A 13,670-nucleotide genomic window follows, 5' to 3' on the forward strand; every position below is an offset into this window, starting at 1 on the left:
GTTGCTCTTGTAACCATACGTTGCCGCATTGGCCACTCCATGTTGTTGCAGTATTGTCAACGTATATATCAAACAAGACTGCCCGATGTACAAATGTAAATGGGGGACTTTTTGTTCGAAAAAATGCAAAATAATGCAAAATATTCTTTTGATTGCATTATGACCTGCATGGAGTACAATAACCTTCTGTTTCTAGTAACTTTTAATCTCAGGCTTGGAATTTTAATTTCACTGTCTTAAGGAACCATAAAAAATTGAAATTGATTTGGTCTGGTTTATTTTTCTTGGTTAATGATTGTGAAAAAGCCTCTAATATAATCCCTGTTCAACATACACTGTCAGGAAAAGCTACAAAAGCTGTCACTGGGACTAAACAAAATGTTCTCAGATGCATAACTCATTCTTAAATCAAGATGTATTTTCTTTATGAGCAAATTATCTAAAAAAAAATAAGTCTAGATTTTTGACAATACATATACAATTTAAGTGAATGTGTCCTTAAAAAAAGCAAAAATATTTACTAAAGTGTTTAAGAAAAAATTTACTTATTTCAAGATTTTTTTCTCACTAGTTTTATCTAAAACTAGACTTATTTTCTTAGGTGATTTTGCTCATTAAGAAAAATCATTTTAATTTAAGAATTGTTAGATATTTCTACTGAAAAAAAAAGAAAAAATACTAGTAAGAAAGTAATTTTTTGCATGTTTACCTGGACAAATATACAAATTATCTGTGCAGGGTTTATTGCTATATCGAGGTTTGTTTTCAAGGCATTTGCAATTAGCAAAATATTAAAAACAAGCAAACATTTTATTTGATATTCAATTTTATTTTATTAAAAATTGAAAACAGAATGTAGAAAATTGCAATTGGATGTCCCAGCTGGAAAAAGTGAAAAAACTACTTGTGATTCATTTTAATTGGTTTACCATTAATCTTGAAGTTGTCATAGATTTAGCAGATCCTAGTTTAATTGAAAGCATAAACAGATTTGAACATCAACAATGTCATGAACCTTAGCAGATCAGTATTGTTTGTTGTCACATGCATCCAAATTGGTTTCATTTGGATCAAACTGTTTCATAGTTGCTGTCTTAGAATTGCTATTTTGCAAAAATATAAACAGCTGAATGGTTTCCCAGATTAGCATTGGCCTCGCCAAAAACAGACAATGTCCCAAAAACTGTCACATTACATAACCTTGAAAAGTCACTATCCAAGCAACTGAAAACTCATGTTGCTTCTCAGTGGCGTAGCAAGTCAGTCGTGGGCCCATATGCAAAAAAAATGTACGGGCCCCCTTAAGCCAAAGCCCCCCCAACCTTGCCCGTTGGCACTGTTAGCTGTGGAGTGCAGGTCTGTTAACAACATATACTTTTAATAAGGTAGTCAAATATTTTTACTTTACTTTTTTACTTTAAAGGGTAGATTTAAATAAAGAAAAACTAAATGTTTTGGGTAGTTTTTGACTCGTGACTAACTTCTCCGCATTCTTTTTTCTCTTTAAGGCCCCACTTTTATGTTTATATTTGTCCATCCTTAATGTTCATGTACGGTAGATAGCCGCTATAGTAACCTCTCACACTGTGTTTCATTTTTTTTGGGGGGGGCGGCAATGCGTAGTGTAAAAAAATACGGCGTAGTAGTCTACAGCAGCCACGCAGTGCAAAAAAAATTATAAACGCAAACAAAAAATAACAAAGAAATTAGACATTATGGAGAAATGAGAAATCACTACACATGATATGCATACAAAAATATATTTATTGCAGCCACAAATAAAAATTTAATTGAAAATTTTTTTTTTTTTAAAGCTGGGGCGGGCCCCCTATTGGCCCGGGCCCATTTGCACGTGCATACCCTGCATGCCCAGACGCTACGCCACTGTTGCTTCTCATATGTTTTTTTACTTGGTCACAATTTACTTGGTCTTTAACTCTGAAGTTCATTGCATAGTTTGATTTACCCTGTCATCAGATCGCATTATTAAATGCAAATATAGAGCCATTTAACTTTTCCAAATAGGATTGTATGCCTTGTATAAAGATCTCTCTTATTGCAATGTTTGTTGTGTACGCTTTAATAAATACAAGAACCTGCTAAATCAGACCAGCAAATGATTTAAACCTCATTAATATTCAAATTGAAAAGGCATCAATGTTATGTTTTCTACATCTCTACAAATATGATGTGGCATATAACAACCTAAGTCGCATGGTAAAATGACTGACTAAACAGGATTCAATTTGCATATTAATGAGCTAGATGACAGATTAAAATATTTTGCCTTTTCCTTCAAGGGAGAATTTTTTAAGATGTTTCATTTTCCAGGAATAGCTGATTGAAAAACAGATCATTTTAATAACAATACAAGTTAATTTGATTTTACGTTCATATGAGTAAAAAATGTTTCTCTCATGTGATATTCATATTGTTTACTACACCTGAGGTGCTCCAAAAACAATCATGTTCTCAATTTCAATTCCTGATGGAATGACTGTGTAGATGGACGTTCAAGTGACATGAATGCCAGCACAACATCACATTTACCAGTGTAAAACTGAACTGTCTATCAGTCTTGGCATTCTGATCTAAGAGTGTGACAGTTAGCTAACTATCCTGTCATTTTGTGCATGTTAAATGGGACCTGAGAAGGATGAAGTATATAGATAAAACATCAATCCTACACTTAATACACTTTTTGCACTTTCTTGTTGTTTTGTTTTTCATTTAGTCGCTTCCTGTCAAAGCATCCTGTCAAAGGACTAATGACCGAAACTTAAAAGACTTTTCAGTAAGACTTTAGTTCCTTTAGTGCGTTTCTGACTCACATAGCTAATACATAGCTGTCAATAATCTTGTTTTAATATAGAAGCATTTGAAATGTTGGCTCTACAAGTGCCTTTCTCAGAACCATCATTTGTATGTCTGTCAATATAAAAGGTGACATAATTTGCCCAATAATTCGTGTTGCTCAGGATGTAGTTTTGCGTTGTAAAATGTCAAACATTTTTAAAAATCGCAGAAGTCAGAAAATAAATGATTGAGATGTAAAAATGCCAGAAACATTTAAATGTGTTCACATTTTTAAATAAACTTTTTTATTTATTTTATTATTAATAGTTTATCTATTCCTTTGTTCATGAACAATGCTCACAGTTACAAAACTAAAGGTACTTTACCATAGCTGAACCCTTTTTGTTTACACGAAAGTTTCTTAGCAGTGACAAAGTATAGACGGTTTATACACTGACAACATAAACAAACGGGAATAAGTGTAACTTCCGGTAAACTTCCACAAAAAATCAATAACAGCAGAATCCTTTTAGAGCAGTTTATTTCTGATAACAAGCAAAATAACTGTCTTGTCAAAATAAGTGCCTGCTGCAGATGCGTCTAAAGGGTTTATGATAAAAGAGACGCTCGCGTTTGCCAGATACTCACATAAACTTGTGCGTAATCAGAGTTTCCTGTTAAAGGAGTGTCTTGCGCGTGTTTGTGAATGTCTCTTTTATCATAAACGGTTTTGACGCGTGTCAACATTCGTTATTTTCGACCAGGTTTTTGTTCCCAAGTTTAGCCACTAGTCAGATAATTTAATAAACAGAGACCAGAAGTTATGTTCGGTCACATCCTGTGAAACCATGGATAAAAAGATATAAAAGAAATGGGGTTTTTTTCTAAGAAATTTTGACTGAATGAACCACAAAAATGGTTCTTCTATGGCATGGCTGTAAAGAACCTTTTAAGCACCTTTATTTTTAAGAGTATATATTAAAGATATATTTATATCATCTTTATTTATTGCCAAAATGACCAGCGGCAGCAGAATTTGTCTCTGTCACTTTTTACCATACAAGTTCAATTTCCAGGGACATCTCATAGGATATTACAGGAGACCCCTGGAGAAACCTGAGGTTAAGTGCCTTTCTCAAGGGCACAATAGTGTGGGTCGAGGCAGCCCTAAGCACTCAGTTTTCCTACGAGACCATCTAAGATGATTATCATTTTCATAGAAAAGAAGTATGTTTGCAGAGACTGCTGAATTTACCTTTTAGTATCTCTACATGTAAAAGCCACACATCAGTTCCTCAAATCTGGGTAGTTCACCCAAAAAAAAGGATAATTCGATCATCATTTACTCCCCCTCAAGTTTTGGTATAAATTTGTTTTGCTAAACACAAAGGAGGATTTTTTTTGAGGAATGTTTGTAATCATGCCGTTTTGGAGCACCTATGACAGGAAAAAATGCTATGGAAGTCAGTGGTGCTCCAAAATAGTTTGATTACAAACATTCCTCAAAATATATTAATTTGACTTCAGCAGAAAAATAATTTTATTTACAATTTTGTAACAACTTGAGGATGAGTAAATAAAGACAGAATTAAATTTTTGAGGTAAACTATTCCTTTATTGAGAATAAATAGCAAATCTTACAGCACTGCCACAGTTCATTCAGGTTCAGGTACTGAGGTTGAGAAGAAAATCAATAGCTCAAAGTCATAGCTGTAATGAGTGAAGAGTTGTAATTTAAGTTAGTGACCTCTGTTGACATGTAAGAGAGAGTCGACGAAGTGAAGTCTGTTTTTAATGCTTTAATCCTTAGATAACCTTACAATATTTACCGGGTTTAGAGAAAATTGGTTTATGATTAACCTAGGTTAAATAATCTTTGATTAAGCTTTGTACTGTTGTCTTGAAGTATATTAAGGCTCTTAAAGAGATAGTTAGACCAAAAATTAAAATGACCCCATGATTTAGTCACTTTTAATCCATCCGAGTTACATATGTCCATCCTTTCTAATACAAACACATATTCAGATATTTTTGAAAATTTAGCTCTTCCAATCTTTATAATCATTTGTTAAAAAATACCACAATATTCCAAAACAAGTTACAGTTTTTCATTTTATTTTCATGGTGACTTTAAATTTACCAAGAGCATTCTGAGACAGTAAAGTGTTTTTTTTTTTTTTTTTTTGTTTTTTGCAATTTATCAAGGCCAGGGCTATTGTTTTGTTTTAATCTCACATGTATCTTTACCTTGACCTTAATGTTTTTCATTTGGATGTCCAAGCGATGCATGGTACTTGCACTGAGCTGTGCATTAAAGCCCAGAATTTCTAAAAGGGCATTTTGTTTTGCTTTTTCTAGAGAAGATCTGCATAAGATCTTACAAAAACCTCTTGCAACAAGAGTCATATTGCTTCACCTAAATATCTGAAGATGACAAAGGACTACATCTGTTGCAGCAGGTGTCATCTATATGTAGAGTCAAAGACTAAATGTCAGTGTAATCTGTGGTGTTCTCCTTTGATCGGTGATGAATAAACCGAGACGTGTTTCGCCTGCCACAGGCTCTTTGTCCTCTCAATGGCCATTGTTCCTCTGGGAGTCAGACCCTCACTGAGCTGTATAGTAAGATAAAGGCAGGTACGAGAGGATTCGGTCAATATGAGGATCGATGTCGCCATGGGCAAAGCTGTTCTCTCTCGCAGCATGGAGCTTCTTCACCATAGCTGACTCTTTAGGATGTGTGCTTCTAGCATCCCATGTCTCACCTTTTGTCTTTCTTTTATACTGCACTTATCCGGCTTTGACCTTTTCCAAAGGTTTTGTTTTCTTGAAGTAGTTTTTCATTGTTATATGAGTTCCCTTCACTCGCTGTTTCGCTTTTGCTTCTTCACATCAATTTCTACATTTGGTGCATTGGGTGGACACATCTAAGAAATATACAGAAGTGAATGTTGTTTCAAATAATTCACTTTTTTAAGTAACTTGAACACCTGTGCTCGGATGCATGAAAATCCTTAAGTGAGGGTTTCCCTGAGGGAGTAGAAATCCCTGATGGAAGGGATTTCTTTAAGAGGATTGCAATAAACGTCCCTTACACACTGCAAAAAATTATTTTCAAGAGAATTCTTAGTATTTTTGTCTTTTTTTTAGTAGAAATATCTAAAAATTCTTAAATTAAGATGCTTTTTATTGATGAGCAAAATGACCCAACAAAAACCTCTAGATTTAAATATCAAATTTAAGTGATTTTGTGCGTAAAACAAGCAAAAAATTCTGCCAATGGGGTAAGTTAATTTTTCTTAAATGTTTCTTGAATTTAGTGTTTTAGAAAAATGTTTATGCTTGTTTTATGCACAAAATCACTTAAATTTTAGATTTTTGGTCTAAACTTTTTTTCTTGGGTTCAGACTTATTTTCTTGGGTCGTTTTGCTCATCAAGAAAAAGCATCTTAATTTAAGATTTTTTTGAGATTTGTAATGAAAACAAGACAAAAATTCTAAGAATTTATTTCTTGAAAAGCATTTTTTGAAGTGTAAGTACTACACTGCACAAAATGACTTTCTTACTTAGTATCTTTGTCTTGTTTTCAGTAAAAATGTCAATAAAATTTTTAAATTAAGATTTATTTTCTTGATGAGCAAAATGACCTTGGAAAATAAATCTAGTTTTTAGACCAAAAATATAAACTTAAATTAAAGTAGTGCTTAAAACAAGCAAAATTATCTGCCAATGGAATAAGAAAAAATTTCTTGAAATAAGTTTAATTTTTCATAAACACTTTATTCAAGTTAAAAAAATATTCCATTGGCAGTTTTTTTTGCATGTTTTAAGCACAAATTTGTTTACATTATATATTTTTGGTCTAAAAACTAGACTAGATTTTCCTAGGTCATTTTGCTCATCAAGAAAATAAATCTTAATTTAAGATTTTTTTTTTACTGAAAACAAGACAAAAATGATAAGTAAAAGTTATTTTTTTGCAGTGTGACAATATTCTTGCATTCTTGCAGCAAGTTTGTTGATATAAAATGAAAGTCTTATAAGAAGGGATTTGCAATAATCGTTGCATGAGAAAACAAATTAATTAATCAACGTTTCAGCAACCGAATATTGGTCAAATACGAGCAATATTTCTTAGATGGAAAAATTAGGTCTTTATAGTATTCAGCACAAAAGGCCCAAATGACAGGGTGGGATAAAAAATAACTCCAATTTGGAGCACCATAGCAGCACCATCAAGTAGATCTAATGACCCAGCACTGCGCAGTTGATAGGAAGAGCCGAGAAGCATAACTTCTATTTTGGAGCTATTAAAAAAAGGAAATTGTCAGACATCCATAACTTAATTTCTGAAATGCAGTGTGAAAGATGGAAAATTTTTAAATCTTGACCTGGGTTAAAGTGAATATAAATCTGTGTGTTGTCGGCATATGGTACACTAGTTAAAGCCAAGCGATCTTAAAAATTGACCAAGTGGAAAAATATAAAGACTAAATAGCAAGGGGCCAAGTATTGAGCCCTGAGGAACACCTGTACTGACACGTCCAGTCTCAGATCTATGGTCATCAATAAAAACTAAATTATATTATCTGAACTAGTCTAATGCAGTCTCTGACACACCAAACAATCAAGTCAACCAATTAGTACTGAATGATCGACGGTATGGAAAGCAGCAGTTAAATCCAGAAGTCTTAATAGCAACCTCCCACTATATTAAACAAACCAGCAGGTCCTCCTGGACCCTTCAATGCTCACAGTTATGTACAATAAATATCTCTACTAGATTACAGTCATGCAGTTCTGTCCCAGACCACCACTTTAGTTCAAAGCACCTAAACAATTTCTCTTAGCTTTTCATTATAACTTGCTCTCAGCCTCTGTTCTGGAAAGCCCCACTCATATTTAGAAGCTCTTATCCATTTTCTGTGCATGATTTACAGGTCCCATGCAAGCCCACTCTTTCATTCAATATTTCTTCTGCTCTTTTACGTCCCAACAGATAAAGCCACAAAAAACATTTGTTCGCGTCTGTTATCGCCATAAGCGATAATTCAATTTCTGACACCCAATCATCAACACGATCAGCATGTATCTGAGAGGTGAGTCTGGGATCGAGATGCGAATGATTCGGGAGGAAAAACCCTTCAAAAAGTACAATGAGGATTGAGAGTGGGGGAGCTCTCTGATGACAGCCAGGGGGGCTTTTTCCGACAGGCTGATCTCTCTCATTCATCATCATTTGGCTTTTTAATGGTCTGACAGCCCTGGCAATGCTGAGGAACTGCTGTGTCGCTCGTTCTGTCCCTCCATCTTCCTCCAACTGTTGTCGCAATGTCGCTTTTCCCCTCCGCAGATGCCATCCTGGCCTGCTTCCCATTGGCACGAATGGGCCAGATTGGTACCGGGATCATCTCCAAGCTGTCAGAGATCTGCTTCGGATCCAGGAAACGGCAGCAGGGCCGTTGCTGTAAGTGACAAATATACCACGCATATCCATGACGAGGGACTTGTTATGTTGGAAATTTTGTTGCATATGTGTGTGTGCACCGGTGAGCTTGTGTCTTGCACACGCTGTTTGTCAGGATAAATGTGTTCGCTCATGGCAAAGAGAGCGAGTTTTGTAACATGTACAGGTTGCTTTTGTTTTCTGAATAATAAAGCGGCTATCTGACAAACATACAAAAGCAACCAGTAAAAGCAGATCCCTGAGGAATGCTAGTAATTTTAGCTTCAACACAAATCATTTCCCATCACAATCATTTTCTCATTGGGATCCAGAGTGAATATACAAAGTATTCACACTTAACTGATTCATTCTGTTGTGTTGCAAAGTTTAATAAAATACATTAAAGTCATTTATCTACTGTTGAAGTAATTTGCTTTGTTGCGCTGTGAGGCAACAGTGCTACCCACTGAGTCACTTTAAAAGTTTATGTTTAAGAGTAACTCTTGTAGGTATTATGAAGATATTTGTCAGGGTTTTAGCCATTAAATTGTTGGCAACCTACTCTTGAAAGCCTCAGCGACTCAACTTTCTTCTGGATTACTGGACCTGGCAATTGAACAGCATGTTTAACATTATCATTTCATTTTATTGGTCTTTTTATTGCAGTAACCAATGAGTACTGTGCAACAATCCGAATAAAATCCAAAATTTACCTCAGTGCACACAAAACCACATTGCAAACGGCAATTGTTTGCCATGTGTAATCTTTAAGCAAAACGCATTTAAATGTGGATTTAAAATAAATCTTTGTTTCATTAATGTTGAACATACACAATTACCCACATTCACAGTGTACAGTTACTTCATTACAAACATCCTAAAATGCAGAGAGTTTATGCTCTCACTGCTGTTCTTATTTTGAAGAACTTCACATTGATTTACTGACAAAACGGGACTTTGCAGTACGTGGCATGAAATCGGAAAAAAGTCAGAGATAGTCAGTTAGTCTGTCATCTTCTTCCATTCTTAATCATTGAGTGTGACAGTCCCCATACAGACGAGAATGAGATTGTAGCGAAAACAGTCAGGAGGTGTCACATCCCCAACCAAAATCAAGTTTGTTGAAACTGGCTGGTAAGATGTGACCTTAACCTGTCTGGACATGAACAATACATCAAACTGTGTGCCTTTAAAGAGAGGTGTGATTTTTTTTACGTAGGGTGACCATACATCCATGTCTTCTTTTTGGACCTTAAAATTAATTTTTTTAATTAAACAAAATCTTCGAAATTTTGCTTTCTACAGTCGCTATTCTGTGTTTTTGCATTGCTTTGACCTTTCTCTTTAGGGTCCCAGCATATGAAAATGAATTTCGGTTTCAGAATTGCTGGAAGACCCGTGGAAGTCCTTATATGGGCACCCAGTAGTAACGAAATTAACATTACCAAAGAAGTGTGTTTTTTTTGTTTATAATGGAAATTAACTCTTTCCCCGCCAGCATTTTTGAACAAAGTTGCCAGCCAGCAGCAGCATTATTAAATGATTTTCACAAAAGTTTGTGTTTTATAAGTTGGGTACCTAGTGGATCATAGCAGAGTATTGATTGGCCTGAAAACTCATCATTGGCAGGGAGGCGTTTTCTCTTTATTGACAAGATAACTTGTCAATTGCAGGGAAAGAATTAAGCTTGTATATCTTATAAAGAACCCAGGATTATGGGAACAATGGATGGCGTTTGTTTTTCCATGGTAGCAGCGAAGTTGTGCGTGTGTGTTTGTTTAACGTTAGATTTTGTTGAAATGGTGCGGTCCCAGTGATAAAACAACCGAGTCATGCGTCGCAGGCAGTAAGTTAACCTGCATCAAATGTCTGTTTTGTTGGCAATCATTGCGTAAGTGTACTGTATTGGTACCAAATATATACATATCTGTACATAAATGTTACATATTAGGATCTTTTGTATGGTACTGCACAAGTGACAAATCGGGACAATTTATGATAATTTTTATCACAACTTTGTTAAGATTAAAGTTGAAATTTTTTATAGCTGCCATATTATGCTGTAAACTAGTATATGTTAGGATGTACTTTGTACTCAAAAATTAGAAATTAATTTCTATTAGTCATTCAGATATTGATTATTTCTATTCAGTTACATTCAGTTTATTCAGAGTTTGGAAGATTGTGATCCCACAGATGCAAGATATCTTTTAGATGTATTTCAATCACTTTGTCGAGTCCAGGTTAAACAGAGAATACAGAAAGAGACCCTTACGAAAAAGAAGTTAATTCAAGTGTGCTATAAGTATACTTCTTTTAAACTTAAAATAAAAAAGTATACTTTCAGTTTACTTTTTATGTACCTCTCTAAAATGTACTTTAGGTACTTCTCAGAAATATACTTAAATTGTACTAAAGTATACTTGACCTATACTGACCGAAATGTCTAAGTATATTTGGCCTATACTTGTTTACTGACATATACTTAAAAGTATTAAGTAAAAATGCAACAACGAAAGCTACATCAAGAAAGCTGCAAAAAGCCATATGAATAGCCCTGGTAAAAAATAAATATACTTTATTGTATTTCAAGTATATTTAACTTAGCATGTACCAACTTTTAATATATTGAAAGTATGCTTACAACATATTTGCTTACAATTAAACTTTTAATATATTTCAAAATAATTATAATTTAATATATTTTCTAAAAGTATACTTTAAAAAAATATACTTGGAGTTAAAGTTCTGTGCAATTTTTAAAGTATACTAATTTGAACTTATTTTAAAGTTTATTTTAGGTATACTTTATCTGTTAAAGTTATCATTATAATAATGCACTGACAGCATATTTATAAAATACATTATTTAGCATCCTTTAGAAACAGTATATTTTAAGTAAATTTTGAAAGTATATGTAGTGTACAGTACAAATGTGTATTATCTTCATGGAGAATCTTTAGTGTTAGTAAACTAGTAGGTTATTAATTGTGTGCTGCAGGTTTACTTGCAAGTATTCTTTTACTATACTTTTAGTTAACTAGTAGTTTACTACTCAACTTTACTTTAAGTGAACTTAACATCATACTATATATATATATATTAAATATAATTTATATTATAATATATATATATATTTATATTATATATAAAGTACAATAAATTGTTCCTGTGTATTAATTTTTATACCTGACATATACCTTAATTGTACTTTCAATTTGAAGCTAAATCTTTCGTATGCTATCAGTGAGATAATCAAACAATAAAAAAAGAAAAAAATATATATATATTGGGACACTACAGTGGACACTGTAGAAATTGTGAGTAAAAAAGGAATGGAATAATTTGCAAATCTCATAAATTTATATTTTATTCACAATAGAATATAGACTATCTCTGCCCATCTTGACTTCTGAGAGGCACTGCCACACGTTTTATACCCAATCATGTTGCCAATTAAGTTGCAAATTGGTCCTTTAGTTGTTCCTTATGTACATTTAACTTTTATACTCTTATTGCTACCTGTCCCAACTTTTTTTGGAATGTGTAGCTCTCATAAAATCCAAATTGAGACAATATTTGGAATGACATTTCAAAATGTCTCACTTCAACATTTGATATGTTATCTATATTCTATTGTGAATAAAATATACGTTTATGAGATTTGTAAATTATTCCATTCCTTTTTTACTCACAATTTCTACAGTGTCCCAACTTTTTCTGATTTGAGGTTGTATATATATCTATATATATGGCTGAACCCCCTGAATATTAACTTTTGTTCTGGACTCCATTTCCCATAATCCCGCATGCCTGGACTGATTAATCTGCACCTGAAACTCATTGGACAGCCTATATAAACTCTCTGGAAACATTCAGTCAGTGCAAAGTCTTGATTTGTACCAGCTGTCATTGCTGAGTGGTTTGCCTGCCTGCTTATCTATCTGTATTTATTGATCTTTATTTGTTTTACCCGGTTTATGAGTATGTTGCCTGTTTCATGACTACGAGATTTGCCTGCCTTACATTGCTGTGTTTGCTGTTGTGTGACCTTGCCTGTTGGAATATGAGTGTGTTTAATAAAAACCTGCAGATGGATCCTCAGTGTCAAAGTGCTTTGTTACACAAGCAGTATACAATAAGTTACATACTAGTTTACTAAGAGTACACTAACAGAACACTTCTGCATGTACACTTGAAGTATATGACTAATAAACTACTAGTTAACTAAAAGTATATTAAAAGAACACTTGGAAGTATACCTGCAGCACATAATAAGTAACCTACTAGTTAACTAAGAGTACACTAACAGAACACTTGCATGTACACTTGAAGTATATGACTAGTAAACTACTAGTTAACTAAAAGTATATTAAAAGAACACTTGGAAGTATACCTGCAGCACACAATAAGTAACTTCGAGTTTACTAAGAGTACACTAACAGAATATTTGCATGCACACTTGAAGTATAAGTCTAGAAAACTACTAGTATACTCATGAGTTCACTTGCATTACAAATGAAGAACTAATTGTGCACTAGTTGTACACTTAAAGTTGACTACTCTTACACTTATAGTACACTTAGAAGTATACTTTTATATACTAAAAGTGGGCCAATTTAGTCCCAAGCGGTATTCAAGCAGTACACTTACAAGTATACTACTAGAACATAAATGTTAGTACACTTACTACATAAAGTATACTTAAAACTATACTCCAACATTACTTAAGTATACTTAATAAAATTAACTTGAAGTGTACTTCTTTTTCGTAAGGGGAGACTGACATTGACTAACATCTGCCTATGATGTAAATGTCAGACCAATAAAAATTCAAATACATTTCTTTTCTCTGTTCATTTTAACTCTCATTAACACATTAAAGACAGTGAAGGTCAGCAATTATACATTTAATGTCAAATTGCATCTTTAAGGCCACAACAGGTCAGATGATTAAAGCTGACATTAAGACACACCGACACACTTCTCTGCTCTGAAGCAAGGGCAAAATGTAATTTGACAATTCAGAATTTAAGCTACAATCAACTGACATCTTTTTATCATATAAATCCTGCCCTCATTATACAACAACAACAACAACACAGTACACAACTTTATAACTATACTGAATATAAGGCTATGGTTAATTCATTCAATTAAAGGAAAATACCTCAGTTTTTCAATATTTTACCATGTTCTTATCTTAACTTAGATGAATTAATACATCCCTGCCTTTTTATAATGTGTGCACTTCATCTTTGTACAGCGTGTTGTGAACATAGACTGTAAAAAAGATGGAAGACCCGACGTCGCCTCCCTCCGTTGTAATGAATTGAAGCCAAAAATGTCCGACCATGGGCGCCGCCATGTTACGTAAAAACTTCAGTTTGGAGCCAAGGCATGCGCAGATGGAATCGTCCGTGGAGC

The sequence above is a fragment of the Paramisgurnus dabryanus genome, chromosome 20, assembly GCF_030506205.2.
Source record: "Paramisgurnus dabryanus chromosome 20, PD_genome_1.1, whole genome shotgun sequence".
Classification (NCBI taxonomy): Eukaryota; Metazoa; Chordata; class Actinopteri; order Cypriniformes; family Cobitidae; genus Paramisgurnus; species Paramisgurnus dabryanus.